The sequence below is a fragment of the Polyodon spathula genome, chromosome 17 (genome assembly GCF_017654505.1).
Source record: "Polyodon spathula isolate WHYD16114869_AA chromosome 17, ASM1765450v1, whole genome shotgun sequence".
In the NCBI taxonomy this organism is placed as follows: domain Eukaryota; kingdom Metazoa; phylum Chordata; class Actinopteri; order Acipenseriformes; family Polyodontidae; genus Polyodon; species Polyodon spathula.
In genome coordinates, this window is record NC_054550.1 from 11,210,339 (window position 1) to 11,229,898 (window position 19,560).

Genomic DNA, 19,560 nt, shown 5'->3' on the forward strand with positions numbered 1-19,560 from the left:
CACCAGACTTCATGTGTTCATTGGCTCAAGTTTGAACCTACATCTTTACAGGGTGTTTTAGAGCTGGACCATGTTTTATTTGTGATTCATCTCTCCTTCTTTTGTTATAAATAATAATATAAAAGTCTGCCAGCTGAACAATGCAATGCTTGATGAATAATATGTGATAATATGTGACCTTTGGGTTAACTTCTCCTTTTAGGATTCCATCAAAGCTTCTCCCAAAGCTTTTCCTCTTATTATGAGCGATTCAATGGAAGGTATTAACTCAAAGTGAATGCTATACAGTTGATAAACCATCCGCATACCATCACTCTCTCTGCGGCAGAAAGCAACATAACAATGCTGACTCCAGGCCAAAGACATGTATGGGCAAGACCCACAGTACCTGTTCTTTAGGGTTATAAAAAACACAAGCTAAACACTGTGACTCAAGGAATGTCAGAAGCTGTGGGTGAGGTCCCTGCCGTACATCTGATGCAGTTTTGCGCCGGTTTAAATCTTGTTTGAATCTTGAGATGAAGTACTGAACCCTTGTCCTAATTGTTCTTACTTGTTCCTTGGCTGTGATTCCTTGTAGCTGACAACCATACATCTTACACATCTGGGGTGTTATTCAGAGTTATATCTACAAGTTCCAGGCTGCTGTATGCCAAGCATTTCATAGTGGGCCTGATATTGAAGGCTTCATTGCTAGCTGTTGTGCCCCTAACTGCATTTCCAGTGTCTGTGGATATTGGATTGTCATTAGCAGGTACAACAGACACTGATGTGTGATATGCAGTCTGCCCCTGTCAGGGTGATAAGGTTAAAAACTTTTCTAATGCGAATGCGGACCAACCCAGCTGTTGCATATAGTGGTCAAGCCACTTGCTTGCTATGTTAAAGGTTCACATTCAGCTTCTACCCAATTTTTTAATTTTTCTTTATTTGAATACCTACACAGATCACCCCTTCAAAACCCATTTTATTTACTGTTCTCTTTTCCCTTATTATAGCACATCCTTAAAACTTAAATTTAAAAAAAAACAAGTAGGGTTTTGAAGATTACACATCCCAAAGAAACCCCATTCATGACATCAGGCGTAAAGTATTGAGTTTCTACTATACTTTATCGGAATGGTTGATGTCACTTACATTTAAAAAAAAAAAAAGACACTCCTCTTGGAATTCCATTCAACTGCAAAGTCAGTTAAAAAAAGGTGACATCACAATTGGCCTCCTACCTCAGCCTCTTAAGTATTGGGTGTATTAAGTAAGTAAGCTGGTCAGAGCAGCTCAGTGAAAGAGCCCACTTAACGGCATGCTCAGTCCCGCTCCCTCTGAGAAGCTCAGAGCACTACAGAGCAGATTTCATTGGTGATCTGAGTGAACAGAAAAATTCTCGCACTGAGCCGCTCAGTTACTTAACGCACACATTATCTTCACCAACCTTTACAAAGAAAATGTCAATGGACTAAGTGAAGGTTGGTCTTTCTTGTACTTGTATTTCAACAATAAAGCAGGTATAATGGAGTTATTGGACTGTGAACATCTGTGTATTGGTTACACTGACACCTTTAACATGACTAAACCTTTCAGCCTTGACCATTTACATCTACTTTTGCCAATATATTCCCTCACACACAGACATTCACCATCTTATAACTCTATATAAATAACGTGGAGTCAAGCTTTTGAAAAAAAAAATGAAAGGCCACTAATACATACACAATGTGTTAATTGGTATTTAAGTATATTGCTTGGTTAATATATACTGGCTGGGGAAATATATCTTAAATGTAAGAAATTTATTTTTTTCAGAAAACTAACATCCCTACCAATTAGTTTGTAAATTCCACAGTAGCACTACAATGCGGCCCACTGACTTTACTACTGCCCAGGACTGCAGAATAGCTAATGACATTACTACTGTCAAGGACTGCAGGATAGCTACTGACTTTACTACTGTCAAGGACTGCAGAATAGCTACTGACTGTACTACTGCCCAGGACTGCAGAACAGCTGTGCAGAATAGCTATTGACTGTACTACTGCTCTGGACTACAGAATAGCTATGACTGTACTACTGCCCAGGACTGCAGAATAGCTACTGACTGTACTACTGTCAAGAACTGCAGAATAGCTGCTGACTTTACTACTGTCAAGAACTGCAGGATAGCTACTGACTGTACTACTGCCCAGGACTGCAGAACAGCTGTGCAGAATAGCTATTGACTGTACTACTGCTCTGGACTACAGAATAGCTACTGACTGTACTACTGCCCAGGACTGTAGAATAGCTACTGACTTTACTACTGTCAAGAACTGCAGAATAGCTACTGACTGTACAACTGCCCAGGACTGCAGAACAACTGTGCAGACACGTATAATGTGCGGCGAATGTTTTGGTCGGGAGCCAAAGATTTTATTGCTATAATTTTTTTGGAGCAGCCTGACAGGAATATTCTCATGTCAGCACTCCCTATCTCTCCCTGTTCCAGTAGCTGTCTTTAAAACTTAACATGCTGTGTTATGCTGAAATATACAGCTTTCATTCACAAAGTGGCTGCCTGCAATTTATTGTTTACATTGTCTTTTGATTTAACCAAGTGAAGGGTACTGGTGAGACATTTCGAATTGTAATAACCAACAAGGTATTGTTAAGTTGTTTGTTAGAAGTCAGGGAGTTGATCTCTGAGTGTTCACCACACTTAAAACAAAACACTGTTATACACTTTTACTCAAAAGAGCTTCCTTAGCTTTACCATGCTCCTCTCTGCCATGGACATGTAAGACGGTCAGTGGAAATAATTTATAATGAGTTTAGGGGTGTAGTTAAATGTAGTAAAGCACAGGGACTAGAGTGCTGTTTATCTTTGTAGCCAGATATTTTAGTTTTTTAAATGATGGTGTGGGTGTGTGTGGCAGGGTGAAAGCCCTGCTGATGCACAGGTGTGTGTGTGTGTGTGTGGTGAAATTAGGTTGGCAGGGAGGGGGTTCAATTCCTCCCTGCTGTTACACATGGGAATGTGGCTGGAGCCATAAATTGAATAATGAGTGATTAATTAGGTTCCAGTGATAGGGTATAAAAAAGGTGCTCACAGGTATTAATGTTAGAATTAATGTTGGTGTTGGTGAAGGTGAAGGTGAAGGTAATAGTAATGTTGAAGGAACATGGTGGTGTTTTGTGCTGTTGGTGTTGGTGAAGGTGAAGGTGAATGGACAGGGTGATGTGTTGTGCTGTTGGTGTTGGTGAAGGTGAAGGTGAAGGTGACGGTGAAGGGACAGGGTGGTGTGTTGTGCTGTTGGTGTTGGGAAGGTGAAGGTGAAGGGACAGGGTGATGTGTTGTTCTGTTGTTGTTGGTGAAGGTGAAGGTGAAGGTGAAGGGACAGGGTGGTGTGCTGTGCTGTTGGTGTTGGTGAAGGTGAAGGTGAAGGGACAGGGTGATGTGTTGTGCTGTTGGTGTTGGTGAAGGTGAAGGTGAAGGGACAGGGTGATGTGTTGTGCTGTTGGTGTTGGTGAAGGTGAAGGTGATGGTGACGGTGAAGTGACAGGGTGGTGTGTTGTGCTGTTGGTGTTGGTGAAGGTGAAGGTGAAGTGACAGGGTGATGTGTTGTGCTGTTGGTGTTGGTGTTTGTGAAGGTGAAGTGACAGGGTGATGTGTTGTGCTGTTGGTGTTGGTGAAGGTGAAGGTGAAGGGACAGGGTGATGTGTTGTGCTGTTGGTGTTGGTGAAGGTGAAGGTGAAGGGACAGGGTGATGTGTTGTGCTGTTGGTGTTGGTGAAGGCGAAGGTGAAGGGACAGGGTGATTGTGTTGTGTTGTTGGTGTTGGTGAAGGTGAAAGTGAAGGGACAGGGTGATGTGTTGTGCTGTTGGTGTTGGTGAAGGTGAAGGTGAAGGGGCAGGGTGATGTGTTGTGTTGTTGGTGTTGGTGAAGGTGAAGGTGAAGGTGAAGGGACAGGGTGATGTGTTGTGCTGTTGGTGTTGGTGTTGGTGAAGGTGAAGTGACAGGGTGATGTGTTGTGCTGTTGGTGTTGGTGAAGGTGAAGGTGAAGGGACAGGGTGATGTGTTGTGCTGTTGGTGTTGGTGAAGGTGAAGGTGAAGGTGAAGGGACAGGGTGATGTGTTGTGCTGTTGGTGTTGGTGAAGGTGAAGGTGAAGGTGACGGTGAAGGGACAGGGTGGTGTGCTGTGCTGTTGGTGTTGGTGAAGGTGAAGGTGAAGGAACAGGGTGATGTGTAGTGCTGTATATGTTGGTGAAAGTGAAGGGACAGGGTGATGTGTTGTGCTGTTGGTGTTGGTGAAGGTGAAGGTGAAGGTGAAGGTGAAGGTGAAGGTGAAGGGACAGGGTGATGTGTTGTGCTGTTGGTGTTGGTGAAGGGACAGGGTGATGTGTTGTGCTGTTGGTGTTGGTGAAGGTGACGGTGAAGTGACAGGGTGGTGTGTTGTGCTGCTGGTGTTGGTGAAGGTGAAAGTGAAAGTGAAGAGACAGGGTGATGTGTTGTGCTGTTGGTGTTGGTGAAGGTGAAGGTGAAGGTGAAAGGACAGGGTGATGTGTTGTGCTGTTGGTGTTGGTGAAGGTGAAGGTGAAGGGACAGGGTGATGTGTTGTGCTGTTGGTGTTGGTGAAGGTGAAGGTGAAGGGACAGGGTGATGTGTTGTGCTGTTGGTGTTGGTGAAGGTGAAGGTGAAGGTGAAGGGACAGGGTGATGTGTTGTGCTGTTGGTGTTGGTGAAGGTGAAGGTGAAGGGACAGGGTGATGTGTTGTGCTGTTGGTGTTGGTGAAGGCGAAGGTGAAGGTGAAGGTGACGGTGAAGGGACAGGGTGGTGTGCTGTGCTGTTGTTGTTTAGGGGAGTTCAGTGCAGTGTTTCCTTGAAAGCGACGGCTCCGCCTGAAACCATGGGAGAGTTAAAGTGTTTTTTTTTTTGTTTTGTTTAACTATTTATATTGGACACCGTGCTTTGTTTATTGTTTCATTATTATCATTATTATTGGTATTAAACAGGCACAACTGCGTTTAAACTTGCAGCTTCTGTCTCTGTGTCTGCTTCCTGACATTCACCAGCCTGGGCTCTGACGCTATTTTTACCACAGTGTGTTTTTATTATTGCATTTTTATTTATTTATCTTTTTATGCTTTCCATGTACTTACAAACATTGCAGAATACAGTATCAGAAGTTGTGAGAATATCTTTTTTTTTTAACTACTTATTTATTTATTTATTTATTTATTTTTATATAATTAAAATGCCAGATTAAAATCATCAGAGGGTGAAGTACGATTACTGCAAGCTTTACTACAGAATCCTAAGTCTTCTATCATGATGATGGGTGTATATATTTTATTATAACCTATGAAGCTATTCCATCAATCACGTTTAAATGCTAAATAATACATACAATATTTTAAATGTGTAATTTCCTCAATGCTGATCAGATCTTTTTTTTTTTCTGCAAAATGATAATGAATATTTACTCTCAATTGTATCCCTCCTCTGCATTTCAACATATAAATAATGTTACTAACATTTTGTTTGACATTGTATTTAGATTTTCCCCTTATATTGTTGTTTATACAACAGATAAAGGTTGTTACCATTCAGAGTAATGTGCACATGCTAAAATAAAACATACTGGCAGTTGTCTGTCTTCAAGCTGTCACCTTGTCAGGTATCTTTGCTCCTTCACCCTCTTTGATTCCAGTCCTACAGGCTTGTAAATCTCTTTCTAGGTCTTGTGTGTGTGTGTGTGTGTGTGTGTGTGTGCCACTCAAAAAAAGGCGTGAGAGCCTCAGTTCAAATCTGCCAACGTAAACAGATTGACAGCCAGGGTAACCATGACTATAGTAGCATTTTAATGTTTACAGGGCCTTCTCGAAACCAAATCGTCTTCTACTGTTAAATGACAATACTTAAGCAATAAGGCACGAGAGGGCATGTGTTGTGTAGGATATTGTCACTTCTTGGTGTGTTGAGTGCCTGCAACCAACCAAGAAGTAACACTATGCAGCACAACTCATGCCCTCAAGTGCCTTATCGGTTTTCTAAAATGGATTTATGAACGTTTAAAAAAAAAAGAAAGGAAAAGTCTGTATAGTTTCTAAAGATGTATTAACATTTTGAGGTAAAACCTTCCACAACAGAACATAGTCCCTGTGAACTAAAAATAATATTCAGGTAAAGCATTTCTTTTTATTTTTTATTTATTTTGTTTCAGTGAATGTTGCTAGGTAATTTGTTGCTAGGTACATTGTTGCTAGGTAATTTAAGGTAAAAACTGTGCAGCAGTTTAAGGTGCTTTGTTTTGCTTTGTTGGGATGAAGATAAATGCCAGGCGGGTTTTCTGGATAACTACTTCCCCCGTTAAATGGCAGGTGGGTTTTCTGAATTGCTACTTCTCCAGTGAAGTTACTGGGCACAAGTGGTTTCCAGGCTCTTCAAACATGAATCCGTGTGAAATTCTTTGCTCTTTTTGTACAGATCTTTGTGATTTTGTGTACTTTAACTAAAGGTTATGGTGGCATACTTAGCTCTGTTTTCATCTGTTTTTATAACAGAAGAGTCAGCTTTTAGTTGTCTGTTTCCTTCCACTCTCCTCTGCATCCGAAATGTAACTGGATATTGAACAAAACTTTACTAACAAGACCAGTAGCTGTGTCAAGGTTTAGGGCGTCAGAATGTCTAATCATTTGAATGTCTCTTTCCATTATTGCAAGGTGATGTTGTAGTTTATCCCGGCTTTCTCGTCTCAGTTTTTTAATTGTACCCACAAATATATTATTTGAAGTTGTGAATTCCGTGTCACTCACTAAACTCCAGGATATTTATATGTCTTTTTAATCCAGCAGGGAGCCCACTGTAGCTGCTTACTCCATATTGCTCACCTTTACAATTTCTGTGCCATAGAAAACACAAAGGATGTAATTTAACTGTCTTTTGCAATTAAAGTCAAACTGTATTTCAGAAAGTCAGTCATTGAAGCAACAGCCCGATTTGTTTGTTTTGTGGTATTATTTTCATTTCTAGCATGAAGATTTTTTTCTAACATGGCACTGTTTTATTTTTGTATCTCAGCATGATGGGTCAACTTTTTCTTTAGTTTCAGAGATTTACGAATTGATGCAGCTTTGTTTTGTAGCCATTCATCAATTGTCATGGGTGCAAACAGTTCAGAAGTGATATCTTCAGTGTCTTCCATGACAGCAGATATTTTGACAAGTGTTTTCTTTGATTTTTGTGTACAGTGATACGTGGTTAGAACAGGTGCAGTGATTTGCTTTGTTCCTAAAGTAGTTCCTAATTGTGACATTGTGCTGGATATAGTAATGGCTTGGAACACTGATGGACCAATCAGCATGCAGCATTCTAACAATTCATCTTATAAATATTTAGTAATGCAGGACATGAATGTTGACTATGTGCCTAAAAACTTTTCAGTGCCTTCTGGTACCTAATCCTGGTAGGAAATAAATTTGTCCATTTTTTCTTAGTTTCTTTATTTCAAAAAAATATATGTCTAATTGGTTGCATCTTTAGAGATTTTGTCCAGTCAGTGAGATGAGATGAGATTTAAAGCTCTAAAACCACAAATACAGATGAGCCTAGCTCTTTTGCATAGTCGTATAGACACATGTGTCCTGTTACTTTGGTTCAGTGACTCAGATCTCATACATTGGCTGCAACCATTCACCAAATCGGGGTGAACAGTGTAACAGGCAATGTTGTGTGATGCACTGCCATACGGATTCTGTGCATGATGCACTTCTATACGGATTCAGTGTGTCATGCACTGCCATATGCATTCTCTCCCCTGTTGGTTAAAAGCTCTAGAACCACAAATGCAGAGGCGCTTGGCTCACTTGTCGGTTCACCCAAGCTCTTGCCCTGTTACTTACAGAATCATTTAAATGCCCATACTGGATATAAAAACACCAAATAAGTCAATAAAGTTATAAACTAAAAAGATATTATAATCAAACAGCATTAATGTACTTGTATGAGGCAAAGTGGGTAAGTGAGTGCAGGTGAAGGCAATGCAGCAGTGCAGAAGGAACAGACAGACAACGATATACAGGTGTAAGGGTGTTGATTGAGTTAACAATGTCCAGAGCCTGACGGAAAACAACTGTAAATAACAAATATTGTAAAGTGATACAGCATCGTGTATCACTTTATTTATAATCACCAGGTTTGACCCGCAACCAAAAATCCTGTTCTTTTACACTGACACGTAACACAAAACACATACACAGGTCCTACACTGAGTGAATTAGTGCCCGTGGTGCAAAGACAGTTCTCTGTGAAACAAAGGGAAGTGCTGGTGTCCGGGTTTGATTTTGTCCTGTGGCTACAGCTCCAGATTGTGTTAGTAGTCTTAGAAAACAAACAAACAAACAAACAAACAGTTTACTAGGCAAACGAACAAAACACAACACTCATGTTTAATCACCAGTTCTCCTTTTAGGTTTGTTTCTAACCAAAGGAACAGATTACTTTCACTGCGACCCCTATTTATACCTTCCCTCAGTTCGGATACCTTAATTCGGCCCCTTTTCTAGATGGCTGACTTCCACCTAACCCTGGGAATAAATTGTCATGCCATTTAGTCCAGGGTACTCTGTTCCCTTTACACAGCACCCTTGCAGATCTAACACCAATAATCATTTGATCTCTGTCACATATGTATTACCAACGAATTGAAGATGGCTGTTATGGATTTAACTTGTCCAATCTGATAGTAAAGAACATGTATGCCTACATGTGGCAAAGTGGTTTGTAGTGCTCTGGTGTATAGGTGAGTTGAGGTGCTCCAACAAAGGACAAACACAAAGTCTACCGGTCAGGTTTCTTTTAATGCCCCTTTTAATCCGGGTTTCAAATAATAAAGCTGGCTCTACCCAGCAATGGGTATTGCCAGTGAAAACTGGACCCAAAATAATAAAGCTGGTTTTACCCAGCAATGGGTATTACCAGCTACAAAACAAAGGGGTTGCAGTCCCGAAACAATAAACACAAAAACACGTCTCCAAACTGGGTGCAATGGTGCAGGTGCGGTGCTCTGAGTGCTGGTGCTCGTGCGCGTTCAGGTCCGGGCTTCTTGCTGCAGCTCCAGCTTCGTATCAGCAGTCTGGTAAAACAAAACACAATACTCCTCAAGGAACCCACACTTCATTCACAATTCCGTCCTTGTCTCCTCCCATTAACCACAACAAAGGAGCCGATTACGGCGTCACGTCCCCCTAAAGTACCCTAAGCCCCGCCCCCTCCGATAGCTAGTTCAATCACGTCTCCTCCAATTCATGACTGAAACTTCGCTCACCGTACTAGGGCGATGACTCCAGGTACCGTAACGCCGCCCTCTTCCTGAATGGCCGGCTCCCGACTGTCCCCAGGATGAACTGCCCAACCATTCAGTAGGAAGCCCGCAGCTCCTGTTGTACAGTGCCCTCACTGGTCGAGAGGGAGATTTTTGATTCGGATTCATTCGCTCTCCGTCACACTACATTATTACTTAAATACATATAAATGAAACATTCTTGGACAACTGAAAAAATCCATTGGTTAGTAGTGTTGAAAAAGTGGCATTAAATTTATAAAATACATAGGCAAACTTAGCCATTGTGTTTAATTGAAAGCCACTAAGAAAATGAAAACATATCTGTCATATTTAGCACTGCAGGATAAGTTTGTTTCAATCTAATCTTCCAAAAAACTGGACATGGTTCCTAATAAAAACTATCAATTATAGCAAGTGGTAGGTTTCTTCCACTCTTAGCAACTTTATATTTATAAAGTACAGGAGCTTTGTAACAGTACACCTGAAAAACATATTTTTCTGCTTTCATGCTTTTATATAAATTAGAAGGAAATCAACCTCTACTTTATGAAACCTTCTATTATCCCTGGCCTATAGCTATCGTTTTCACCCCCCACCCCCAAAAAAACATTTTTCATTCCAATTTCCTCATACTCTGCAGCTACTGATAATGAGAGAACAGGAGAGCAAAGCCACTGATCCTCAACAGTTGCCTGCTCCTCCCAAAACATGTGAGATCTGCCATTTATAGAAACAGTTCAATATGCAGATATACACTGTATCTGCTCATCCAAACAGATATAACCCTATTTATTCATTTGTATACTAAACTTATGTTCTCTGTTCTTGATTTTCCATCTGGGTCCCCAAGTAGTTTACGTGGTAAAAGCATGGCTGGGTCGTGGAAGTCAGGATTTTCCAGAACACCGCTCATACATTCATATCTGGTCTGTACATGACAACAACATTTTCACAGCACTGTTGTTTTCACTAGAGTTCTCACTTGCCCCTTTCTTTTAATATGTTTACATAATAAATACAGACTCTAGAATTTGTAAAACTGTAAATACTTTATCAAAGCACTGTTAAAATACAAGCAGCAATCTATCTATTTTGCAAACAGAGAAAGATAGACACATAAATACTGTAGATTTTGAAACCCCAATCTTTATATAACACATGTCAATCAATTGCTCTTAATCTTATATCATTGTGCTCAGAGAAGCTAGCTTTCCATCGCTTCGGTTTGGTTAACATACCAAAACATAAACATCATAGAACTATCAACTAAAGAGCAGGGGCCTGCATAATGTATTTATTTATATATACACAAATGAGAATACTCTTATAATGAAGTAATGTATGGTATTTTGCTTTTTTTATTTACTGCTGCACTGAGGCCGTAAACTAATAATAACAATATTCCACGAAACTAGCTAAGGCAACTGCTTTGTCACACACACCTGACCTTTCCTTAGACCTACCACTGTACATACTGGGAGATGTATTTATTTCTTTTTTGCATTATTTAACAAAGTTAAAAACTGGCCAGGACTACAATCCCATGTTACTTTTAATTATAATATAACCATTTTTGTGGTGACAATTTATTGATAGTAAAAACGTCATATTTGATATGGTACAATAAATTGCTGCCACATTTCACAAAATAGCGTGCTGTGTATCTCTTGAGTGATTTAAAAAAAAAAGTTTGTTTGGATTCATTTAAATACAGTTTGCTATTCATGAAACGTGTCTAGACCACTGTTTAGTTTTTAATTTGGACCACTTGACATACTTGATAAAGAGTTAAAATTATTTTCTTTCTTGCTAATTGCGGCACACACTTCAACATATGTCATGAAAACTATTTCACCCAAAAAGATGGCTGAGCTGGCTGACAGAAAATGCTTCCGTTTCATAAGGAATGAACATGTATTTCACAAGACTTCAGTGAAAGCAAAACTAAAAATATGTAAATTATTCACTAGGAATGGCCATTACTGTAGGGAATCGTCTCTTTTTTTTTTTTTTCAGTTTCCAGTCATTCATCATTGCTATACTTTCACGGTAATAGTACTGTGAACTTTTATTAAATGAGTATTACTTACTATATATATGATATATATATATATATAATACAGGCTATATTTGCATCCTGAGCCATTCAAAAAGTGATAATTCCTCTAGAGGAAAAATGCTCATTAATGATCAACAAAATGAGAATATGTTAAAAAAAAAAAAAAAAAAAAAAAAAGAGCTGGTAAATTCGTATCTCAGAGAACCTGAAGAAACATATAATGTCATAGAACGTCTGTACAGCACTGAAACACTACTTTGAAAAAAAAAACGAACTGTACTGCTGAACCTCGTCTTCTTTAATTCAAGGGTATTCATGTATTATAAAAAATAATACATGGGCCTCTTCAGTGAGATATAGGAAAACAATTTCATCTCAGGTTTCTGTGACAGATTATAAATTATCCGACCTTCGGTCTCGTAATTTATGACGTTATAGAAACCCTCAATGAAATTTGGTAAGAAATAACCCACAACAGGGTATGCGGTAAGACAATTCCTACCGCACGCACAGGGGTGCTGGAACTAAGGGTGCTGGGGGTGCAGCAGCACCCCCTTGGCTTTGCATGGCTTCCATCATATACAGGGGTTACAGTTTTGTTCAATGGCTTTCAGCACCCCCACTTTAAAAACTCTTCCAGTGGCACTGTGCATGCCCTGGGTGCGTTGTGCGTTGTGAGGCACGCTAGTGAAGTTAGCAAGCAGTTCGCACTTCGCTATTCCAGCTCAAGTTAATCCAGCTTGCTATTCCAGCCTGCAGTTCACTATTCCAGCCTGCAGTTCGCTATTCCAGCCTGCAGTTCACTATTCCAGCCTGCAGTTCACTATTCCAGCTTGCTATTCATTTTTTCCAGGTGGCTATTTCATTTTATTTTGCTTTTTTGCAAAAAAAAAAAAATACACGAATGTGGAGTTTTGCCACGATTTGATTTTTTCTTCTTTTTTTCAATTTTCGAACTGTGGATGAAAAAAACAGAAAAATTAAAAGAATAAACACTATTTTCAGTTTTCCAATTTCTGAAAACAATAAAAAATAAAAAAAATAAATAGGGAGGAAAATGTAATGAGCTGATATCTATAAAAAGCACAGTAAAACAATAAATATATGGTGCAAATATTAGGAACATTTGATTTTTCTTAAGTTTACAATTGCTATGCACAAAAATGTTTCATAATGGAAATGATGAGAGGCTCATCTGTTACTGACTCCAGTCTCTCTCATCTGGTCGCTCGCCTGTCACTGACATGCAGCCCCCTGGCAGCTCGTACCGCTGTTTTCACACCGGACAGCCAATGGGAAGGATCCCTGTCTGCTTTCAGGAATCACAAGTTTTCCTATTGGCTAAATGCACAGGATTTGAGAGCACCAGTAATCTACTCACTATCTGGAGTGCCCTCATATATAATATTTTATCCTTGACCTAGGGGAGACTTTTCGGGTTTGCCCCAGCGCACATCACCATGGAACGTACTTCTGCCCAGGGTGTTTACACTGCCTACTTCCTGACCATCTTGCAATTACTGTTTCCAGCTTGCTAGTCATTGCAGTGACAACTATAGCAACACTGCAGTGAATAGCTAACCGACTTTTTTTTTATCTATTTCCTGACCAGCTAGAACCACCAAACTTGGCTCAACTTCACCTAGATTTCAGTACAGGCGCTGCAGCGAATAGCTGACCATTTTGATTATCTGTTTATTTTAGCAGACATCTCACTGAGAGAGAGCACAAGGAGATAAGTGACATGATCACACAGCTGAGCTGAGTTTTGAACCGTGTGTCCTGCTGGTTACAAGCCTTTAACCACTAGACCACACAGCCTCCTATCATATCTTTTAAGTATTTATAAATAGGTTTTATCCTAACTTGCTGCATCTTGTCTTGTATTTATTTTATACCTTGCACGTCCCGTAACCTTACTGCATTTAAATATTGTATTGGCCTGTAACATTTGTAATCTGCCTTGGATAAAGGCATCGGCCAAATAATTCATCACATTAATAATAATAATAATAATAATAATAATAATAATAATAGATTGTGATGACCCTTACTATTTTTGATGGTAAAGCAGGAGACTGTGAGATAACAATTATTAACAAATGTATTATACTTGATAATAAACAAGGACCCTGTCCGGGCCAGGACCACACCATGTAAAATAACAAATGCCAAAACTCAAGGAGACGGCTGCACTCAGCAAATTAATATTTGCACTATTCCTTATTTTAAATTGATGTCTTCTTGTCTAAGTGATACACCAAAGGTTATTGGCTGCTGTGTCAATTGCCTTGTGAATAAGAAGTGATTATAAGTGAATATGTTGTCATGACAATCCACTAATGTAAAATGAGTAGACACCAACGTAGGAAATGCTTAGCTCGTGTCATTTTTTGGAAAACGTACCAATTAAAATTGGTACTCATAGTCATTCTCTCTGATTGGGCCAAATAAGTACGTGTAGCGAATATTTGAAACATGTACTACACAACGCCCAGGTGGCCTTCCATATAAAAGTGAACAGCAGACCTTATGATTCAAAGACGAGCATCTTACCAGTCATTGAAAGAGCTAGCTCTGTAGTCAAGAGATGAGTACGTGTCTTATGCTGATGTTACTATTATTAACTAATCAGCATAAAACACATTTTGTGATGGAAAACACATATTTGTCTACCACTTTGCTCAGGGTTAGCATTTTGTGACAGTGTTTTTGTTAAGCAAGCTCAAAATTGTAGCCTGGAGGTGTATTCATTCATCTGTAAGTGAGTCTCAAGTCACACCTACATTCTCAGCAATGCTTGTTTTAGAGCTTTCTTTCTAAAACAACATGCCTTTCTGAGTATAATGAACATTAATACACAAGTTTCAACTGTATCTCCTTTGCTGTTGAGTGCTTCTTTTAAGAAAATGGTGTATAATCAACTGCCAAAATGCTGTATCTGTGTCATGACCAAAAGCAGTTGATTCAGTTACTGAACTAACCTCTGGTATTCCCAAGCCTAAATTAGGTGTTAGGGGAGTGCATTCTGTCACTTATATGGGCAAAACATGGTAAGAAAAAAGTGATGTCACAGAGGAGATGGCCTAACAAGTAAAGAAATCCAATATTTTCAGTTTGGCCATGGCATGTGACTATTGATGAACTTAGAGGAGAGTTCAGTGAATTAGAAAAAAAAAGAGGAAGAAGGTAGGAACTTGACAACCCAGCAGGCACCACCTGTGTGTGTTTCAACAACAGTGAGAAAGAGACCTCCAGACAGACTTCAGTTAGACTGGGTTTTCTGTAAGTTTTAAAATCTCTGATTGGAGAGCTGGAGTGACACTTTGTATTTATGTAAATTGTAGAGTTATTTACAAAATAAAGGTTGAGTTTTTCTCTGCTCTACTCTTATTCTATTGTAACTCCCTAATACCCTCATATAAAATTGCAGCGCTGCGTTGAAAGGAGGGCAGGCGCACACAGGGTTTTGCGGTTCTCGAATGCAGCGGTTTATTAAGCCTGGACTCTACACTTAACAGGTGAAGCGTGCTGCTTCACCAGGCAGTGGTACAGCTAAAGCTGAACATCGTGGTGCTACTCAGACTGTGACAAAGTAATAAAAGAAAAGAATGTCCAACTAAATGCAACCTCCAGATTCTTTCTTAGCAACCTGTTTTTCCAATTCACTCTCTGTTCTTCAGTTCTCTTTTGTCTAGAACCATTGTTCATCTCAGCTGCCTGCTACTTATCCCCACATCCAGGACATGCCCCCAGAGCACCAGCCACCAGTCCCAAGTATGCAGGGCTTCCCGCTCTTGATCCCTTTATTGTTGCAACATCTTATCCCCTGATTTGTAATGAGCTTCTGATTGGTGACGATTCTTGTGATTCTCCCGTCTCTGACATCCCTGAGCACCTGCTGCAGTTGAACTCTGAATCACAAAACCTTTCCAAACATGGTTACAGCAGACCCAGGGTCACTGCAATATATTTATGTCACCCCCAACTCACATATTCCTCATATTGATAAAATGAGAAAATTTGTCACAGAACAACATATTTCAATTTGCATGTAGTCATATGCAATACTTCTCTCCTATTGCATATAAGATACATTTTAATTGGATGCTTTTATTATAGCTTGTTCTGTCTGGAAAACAGTGGTTTATTTGCCTAATGGAATTTCCCAGTGAATAAATTTAATTAAAATGTTAAAAAAGCATGTGTGTAATTATTTCATGTGGGAAGTGACAAGTATAGTTTATCGAAAAAGACCTAAAACATCAGAAAAAGATCCTAACAACAAAGTGTAGTTTGCACCATTTATGTTAAAGTACTAACATCCAAACTGCATTCAGTGAAAACTAACAGTAAAACGTCCTAAAAGTTATTATGGATTTCCTTTTACAAAAATGCTCCAGAGCAACAGCTTTGTAAAATGGGCCCCAAAAGCTGTAGTTTATCAACCAGCAACATCATGAGTTCTGTGAGTCTGACAGCTTTCATCACACAAGGTCAACGATTACATCTACTACAACACTCTCCCTTAAAGCAAGAATGTCAATCATTTGTAATTAAATTCTCCACTTAACACCTATATCATTACATTTCTCCAAAATGTATATAATGTTACGATGAACTTGCAGGCATCATATAAACTGTGTCCCTTAAATTACAACGTCCAGTGGTATCATTGTTAATATTTGGTGTCTCTTCATTTCTTTAAGGTGTGAAATATAAGCTGGAAGAAAAACAGAATGAATTCAGTTAATTGTATATGCTGGAGAATTTTGATAATGGTAGGTCTTCAGAGGGTTCCTGAACCACAGCTGCAGCATGTTAACACTCATTGGGATTGTAAAAGAGTTTCAGGATCTGCTGATTGGATTGGGATTGAGGGAAGTGCTGTGGAAACGCTGGGGGCGCTCAAGATGTATTTTCACAATTACACGATCATAGCAATGGTAGACCCTAGCATGGTATCATTTCACTCGAATTAGACAAAAACATAACACTTTAAAAAAATTGGTAACAATTTAAAACAATGGCTGCAAATTTATATGAATTTCCTAAACCTGAAGAAAATTAAGAAAAAAAGCATAATTAATTCAAGTGTAACAAGAATAGGAGATAATGCCTCATAACAATTTACAGCCATTATTTTAAAGTGTAACCAAGATCCGCGCCCAGTAGCTGCATGCAAAACCAAGGGCACCAATAGGATGCCCATTCTTAACCTTGGCTCAGATATAGAAACTACCTTCTGCAGCTGACTGGAATGTTCTGAGAGTCAGTGTTGGGTCCTCCTTTCTGATAGCACCCTATTCACAAACTCATGAATTACTGTCAAATCATTTTAATATCACTTTTAAAAGGACAAAAAAAAAACCCCAAAAAAACAGTGGTAATGAACTGACGATCAGTAGTTCACCAATACCCTGAGAAAATGAATATTAAAACACACAGGTTTTGATAAAAAAAAAAATACTAATAATAATTCCTGTGAATCATAACACTATCTATTGCATTGATTTCAATAGCTTAACTGATACATTTATCAGATTCTTCTTATAATGGTTAAGAATATATCTAAACAGTTCCATACTGTACAGGCACTTTCTTACAATAACCTTCTAATATTAAACTTGTACTTCCCAACATGCCAGTGGGTTGGAAATCAGTTAACATGTGGTTCAATGTGGGTGATATTATCCAGACTCCGATCATATTGTGGACAGGACATTTCAATGTGGTGACAAGCAGTCAGTAACACTAACAGAAGTGATAACGACTGTATTTAAAGAAGTGTGTTTTTATGTGTAAAATACAGTTAAAACCACTAACAGTCTAAAACAGTGTAATATATATCAAACTGTATTTTCTTCATAAAACAGACTTAAAATAATGCTTTGTTTAGAAATACTCAAAGAAACTGTTTCAGCTAGAAGTCTTTTTCAGTGTCTTCATTTATTTTACTTTCTTTTATTTTTTCAAAATATGAGGGCTTATGAATGCAAGGACACTTCATTAGAATTCCAGAAAGCATTCTCTCCCAACACTGTCTCTTCAGCATAAATTCGCTAAATTGGCCGGATACCTGTGGAACAATCTCAGTGCTGGAAGCTACACATAATTCATCTAATAAACATCAGGGGATCAGGGTGCATATGGTGGTGTATTTAGGATTTGATTTTACCAATACTTAAACAAATTGAAACACCACTATGTTTTATTTTTATATACCTTTTGTACCCAAATTAAAAATAAATATACAATACACCCTTGCTATAACACAACACTTTGAGATTCTTTGAGATACACCCTTCATTATAACAAACCTGGCCAATGGACCCTAAATAAAAAAAAGGTAATACAAACACACATTGTCATCATAGCGATCTGTACACATGGGGTCATGCCACCTCTGCAGTGAAGTCAGCTCTTAATAAAAAACGCACGCTGTGTAAATGCCTCCGAAACTAAAATCATTTTTATGTTGTAACAAAGCTGAAAACTATATTGATTGTTTGAAAAAAGGAGTAGCACCGGCAATGTCTCTGCTTGAACATAGGTTGTCTTTTTGGTTTGTTTAGCAACCATGTGACAAAGCAAAATTGATTAAAGACAAAAAAAACTTTTCAGGTGGGGTTGATTTGGAATAAAAGCTCAGTTTGGGATTCTTGCATGTTGGATTAACTTTGAAATGATTTGTGTCAGATTGATTTTGAATAAAAGTTCAGCTTCAATCCAGAATTTTTGCTATTTGTACTGCATTTTAATTATCAAATGAATAGGATACAGCAAAGGCAGAATATTGCATTGTGGCAGAGCAAAGCTCTGCCCTTTAAATTGGCAGGGATGGGGTTAACTTCCCCTACCTGCCTGGGTTTATTATGTTCAGGTGGCTGGGGTTGATTAGTTGATTAGGTTGATTAACGATCAATCAGCGCCCAGCCACCTGATATAAAAGGAGGCCTCTGCTTCTCATTTGGAGAGAGGGAGCTGAGGAAGCAGGTTGGGGGTTTTTTTGGTTGTTTGGAAAGTTTGAATCCAGTGAAGGCATTGCCCAGCCTGGAAATTGTTATTTTTGTAAATTTTGCTTTTTGTCTTTCTTTGTGTTTAAATTGTTTTGTTTTGGCCCTTGTGCCCTTTCATTTTTGTGTTTATTTATAATAAAAGTTATTTTTTTGAACTGCAGTCTGTCTCTGGGCCTCTTTCCACTCGCCAGCCTGCCACATGCATATATGAGACAAAGAGGTAAATGTAATTATACTTTTATTCACAATATCCTCTCATTAACTTACTCCAAAAGTTTATTGTTCATTTTGACTGTCCTTTCGCTAAACAAACCCCTCGATATACCAAACAAAAGGCTTGGACCCTAATAGGTTCATTATAGCAAGGATGTACTGTATATGAAACTAATATCCTTTTCTTTTTTGGGGGGGAGGGGGGCTGCTACATATATTAAATATATACAATATATATTCTGGCATATATATATATGGTTAAAAAGGATCTCATGTATTGTAGAATGACAAGGGATATTGTAATGGAACTCATCCTAGCAACTGATGAGGTAATAATGCCGACATTAGCATACAAAAGTAGACATACTGCTGTGCTCAGGGTTGGTCCTTGAAATATAGGAGGTCTGTGAAGCCTGAGGGAGGAGGGACTCGGTTGTGTGTAAGTCCTAACTGTTTGTTTGTTTTTGTTTCCTGTTTCTTGTTTTATGTCAGAGTAAGGACTAACAGAATGTCTGCCGTCAGCCTGACTGAAACGGCAGCTGAAGAAAACCAACCACGCTATTTGTTTTAAATATATTTCATCCCACACAGCAATCCCCTCACGGTTTCATGTTTTGTTTGTTTTGTAAATAAACCTCCTTTGTTTTCGTTTTCTTTCAACACTGCCTGGACTGTATTTTGTTATTTACACGCCCCATCATACCACAAATGCCTAGACACACAAAAAACCCAGAAAAATGTTCTTATGACCATAAAGATTGTGTTGTGGAAGACAGTAAAGGAAAGAAGGTACAACTTAAGTCTATAAGTACTGTCAAGTTACTATAAATATTGTGATAGAAAAAAAAAACATATAAGATAAGTAACCGAAAACAATAATTTTATACAGTATATAAAAAGCGAAAGCCCAGAAAATAAACCATTTACTTAAAACTCTAAAATAGCTCAAAAT